Genomic DNA, 5,000 nt, shown 5'->3' with positions numbered 1-5,000 from the left:
CTCCAGGGCAAGACTTATGACAATTAACATCAACCTGCGTCTGGTCACTGAATCAGTCTCTTCATCTGCCACCTACAGTGGCTTGCGAAAGTATTCACCCCCCTTGGCATTTTTCCTATTTTGTTGCCTTACAACCTGGAATTAAAATATATTTTGGGGGGTTTTGTATCATTTGATTTACACAACATGACTACCGCAAAATATTTTTTATTGTGAAACAAACAAGAAATAAGACAAAAAAACTGAAAACTTGTGTGCATAACTATTCACCCCCCCAAAGTCAATACTTTGTAGAGCCACCTTTTGCAGCAATTACAGCTGCAAGTCTCTTCGGGCATATCTAGCCACTGGGATGTTTGCCCATTCTTCAAGGCAAAACTGATCCAGCTCCTTCAAGTTGGATGGGTTCCTGCTGGTGTACAGCAATCTTTAAGTCATACCACAGATTCTCAATTCGATTGAAGTCTGGGCTTTGACAAGGACATTCCAAGACTTTTAGATGTTTCCCCTAAAAACCACTCGAGTGTTTCTTTAGCAGTATGCTTAGGGTCATTGTCCTGCTGGAAGGTGAACCTCCATCCCAGTCTCAAATCTCTGGAAGACTGAAACAGGTTTCCCTCCAGAATATCCTGTATTAAGCTCCATCCATCATTCCTTCTATTCTGACCAGTCTCCCAGTCCCTGCTGATGAAGAACATCCCCACTGCATAATGCTGCCACAACCATGCTTTACTGTGGGGATGGTGATCTCTGGGTGATGAGAGGTGTTGGGTTTGTGCCAGACATAGCGTTTTCCTTTTGAGCCAAAAAGTTCAATTGTAGTCTCATCTGACCAGAGTACCTTCTTCCATATGTTTTGGGAGTCTCCCACATGCATTTTGGCAAACACCAAACGTGTTTGCAAATTTTTTTCTGTAGGCAATGGCTTTTTTCTGGCCACTCCTCCGTAAAGCACAGATCTGTGGAGTGTACGTCTTAAAGTGGTGCTATGAACAGATACTCCAATCTCCGCTGTGGAACTTTGCAGCTCCTTCAGGGTTATCTTTGGTCTCTTTGTTGCCTCGGATTAATGCCCTCCTTGCCTGGTCCCTGAGTTTTGGTGGGAGGCCCTCTCTTGGCAGGTTTGTAGTGGTGCCATATTCTTTCAATTTTCTAATGATGCTCCGTGGGATGTTCAAAGTTACAGATATTTTTTTTAAAACTGTTCTTCTCCACAACTTTGTCCCTGACCTGTTTGGAGAGCTCCTTGGTCTTCATGGTGCCGCTTGCTTGGTGGTGCCCCTTGCTTTGTGGTGTTGCAGACTCTGGGTCCTTTCAGAACAGGTGTACAGTGGGGCAAAACTTGTGCAAGTTCTCCCACTTAAAAAGATGAGAGAGGCCTGTAATTTTCATCATAGGTACACTTCAACTATGACAGACAAAATGAGAAAAGAAAATCCAGAAAATCACATTGTAGGATTTTTTATGAATTTATTTGCAAATTATGGTGGAAAATAAGTATTTGGTCACCTACAAACAAGCAAGATTTCTGGCTCTCACAGACCTGTAACTTCTTCTTTAAGAGGCTCCTCTGTCCTCCACTCGTTACCTGTATTAATGGCACCTGTTTGAACTTGTTATCAGTATAAAAGACACCTGTCCACAACCTCAAACAGTCACATTCCAAACTCCACTATGGCCAAGACCAAAGAGCTGTCAAAGGACACCAGAAACAAAATTGTAGACCTGCACCAGGCTGGGAAGACTGAATCTGCAATAGGTAAGCAGCTTGGTTTGAAGAAATCAACTGTGGGAGCAATTATTAGGAAATGGAAGACATACAAGACCACTGATAATCTCCCTCGATCTGGGGCTCCACGCAAGATCTCACCCCGTGGGGTCAAAATGATCACAAGAACGGTGAGCAAAAATCCCAGAACCACACGGGGGGACCTAGTGAATGACCTGCAGAGAGCTGGGACCAAAGTAACAAAGCCTACCATCAGTAACACACTACGCCGCCAGGGACTCAAATCCTGCAGTGCCAGACTATGGGACAATTTTGACAATTGTGTGTGTGTATATTACATGAAATACAAATACAAATCCTGGTTGTAATGCAACAAAATAGGAAAACGCCAAGGTGGATGAATACTTTTGCAAGGCACTGTATATACTCAATGAAAGGACACACAGCTACAATACATAGACTCCAATGTATAGATAACCAATAGGATAGTGAATAGATAACCAATAGGATAGTGACTAGATAACCAATAGGATAGTGAATAGATAACCAATAGGATAGTGACTAGATAACCAATAGGATAGTGAATAGATAACCAATAGGATAGTGACTAGATAACCAATAGGATAGTGAATAGATAACCAATAGGATAGTGACTAGATAACCAATAGGATAGTGAATAGATAACCAATAGGATAGTGACTAGATAACCAATAGGATAGTGACTAGATAACCAATAGGATAGTGACTAGATAACCAATAGGATAGTGACTAGATAACCAATAGGATAGTGAATAGATAACCAATGGGATAGTGACTAGATAACCAGTAGGATAGTGAATAGATAACCAATAGGATAGTGAATAGATAACCAATAGGATAGTGAATAGATAACCAATAGGATGGTGAATAGATAACCAATAGGACAGTGACTAGATAACCAATAGGATAGTGACTAGATAACCAATAGGATAGTGACTAGATAACCAATAGGATAGTGACTAGATAACCAATAATATAGTGAATAGATAACCAATAGGATAGTGAATAGATTCCAATATAATAGTGAATAGATTCCAATATAATAGTGAATAGATTCCAATATAATAGTGAATAGATTCCAATAGAATAGATATCTCCTCTCCTCTACCTGTGTGTGTGTGTGTGTGTATCTGTGTACAGACATCTTTATGTTAGCACTCGTCTCCCAAACATTCTTCAAGATTGTCTGTCAGTCTGTCCGTCTGTCTATGTATCTGTCTGTCTGTCTGTATGTCTGGTTGCTTTGTTAGATATAAATAAGTCTGGATGATAGTATTGATTTGTCTGGGAGCTCTGTTGGTCTGTTGGTCTGTTGGTCTGTGTGTGTGTGTGTGTGTGTGTGTGTGTGTGTGTGTGTGTGTGTGTGTGTGTGTGTGTGTGTGTGTGTGTGTGTGTGTGTGTGTGTGTGTGTGTGTGTGTGTCGGGAAACGCCATTGCGTCATTGGATATCCGTAACCTACATCGATTATTTTTCCTACACTCAATCTCTGAGGTTTCCATGGTTACGACCCTGAATATACGTGTGTGTGTCTGTCTGCGTATCTGTGTGTGTGTGCTCATACTTATACATTCATGTGTGCGTGTGTAGTCTATTTTATCTGTCAGTGATAAGTTATCTCCATTTTATGCCCTATCTCTCTACAACGCATTTTTTAAGTATTCAGACCCCTTCACTTTTTCCACATTTTGTTATGTTACAGCCTTATGCTAAAATGGCTTCAATAATTTTTTTCCTCATCAATCTACACACAATACCCCATAATGACATCACAATACCCCATAATGACATCACAATACCCCATAATGACATCACAATACCCCATAATGACATCACAATACCCCATAATGACATCACAATACCCCATAACAACATCACAATACCCCATAATGACAAATCGAAAAGAGGTTTTAAGACTTTTTTATTATTATTATAAACAAATAACAAAAATACCTTATTTACATAAGTATTCAGACCCTTTGTTATGAGACTCAAAATTGAGCTCAGGTGCATCCTGTTTCCATTGATCATCCTTGAGATGTTTCTACAACTTGATTCTACAACTTGAGTCCACATGTGGTAAATTAAATTGATTGGACATGATTTGGAAAGGCACACACCTGTCTATATAAGGTCCAACAGTTGACAGTGCATGTCAGAGCAAAAACCAAGCCATGAGGTCGAAGGAATTGTCCGTAGAGCTCTGTGACAGGATTGCGTCGAGGCACAGATCTGGGGAAGGGTACCAAAACAGTTCTGCAGCATTGAAGGTCCCCAAGAACACAGTGGCCTCCATCATTCTTAAATGGAAGAAGTATGGAACCACCAAGACTCTTCCTAGAGCTGGCCGCCCGGCCAAACTGAGCAATCGGAGGAGGAGGGCCTTGGTCAGGGAGGTGACCAAGAACCCAATGGTCACTCTGACAGACTCCAGAGTTCCTCTGTGGAGATGGGAGAACCTTCCAGAAGGACAACCATCTCTGCAGCACTCCACCAATCAGGCCTTTATGGTAGAGTGGCCAGACGGAAGCCACTCCTCAGTAAAAGGTACATGATAGCCCGCTTGAAGTTTGCCAAAATGCACCTAAAGGACTCTCATACCATGAGAAACAAGATTCTCTGGTCTGATGAAACCAAGACTGAACTCTTTGGCCTGCATGCTAAGCTTCACGTCTGGAAGAAACCTGGCACCATCTCTACGGTGAAGCATGGTGGTGGCAGCATCATGCTGTGGGGATGTTTTTCAGTGGCAGGGACTGGGAGACTAGTCAGGACCAAGGCAACGATGAACGGAGCAAATTACAAAGAGATCCTTGATTAAAACCTGCTCCAGAGCGCTCAGGACCTCAGACTGGGGCGAAGGTTCACCTTCCAACAGGACAATGACCCTCAGCACACAGCCAAGACAACGCAGGAGTGGGTTCAGGACAAGAGTCTGTAATACCTACATGTTTCAAGCAGATCACAATAGTCTATGTGCCCAAGAAAGTGAAGGTAACCTGCCTAAATGGTAGCTATGAAGTGCTTTGAAAGGCTGGTCATGGCTCACATCAACACCATCATCCCAGAAACCCTAGACCCACTCCAATTCACATACTGCCCCAACAGATCCACAGATGACGCAATCTCAATCGCACTCCACACTGCTCTTTCCCACCTAGACAAAAGGAACAGCTATGTGAGAATACTGTTCATTGAATACAGCTCAGCGTTCAACACCATAATGTCCACAAA

Source organism: Salvelinus namaycush, chromosome 36 (assembly GCF_016432855.1).
Source record: "Salvelinus namaycush isolate Seneca chromosome 36, SaNama_1.0, whole genome shotgun sequence".
Taxonomy (NCBI): Eukaryota; Metazoa; Chordata; class Actinopteri; order Salmoniformes; family Salmonidae; genus Salvelinus; species Salvelinus namaycush.
Note: the sequence above shows the minus strand (reverse complement) of the source record.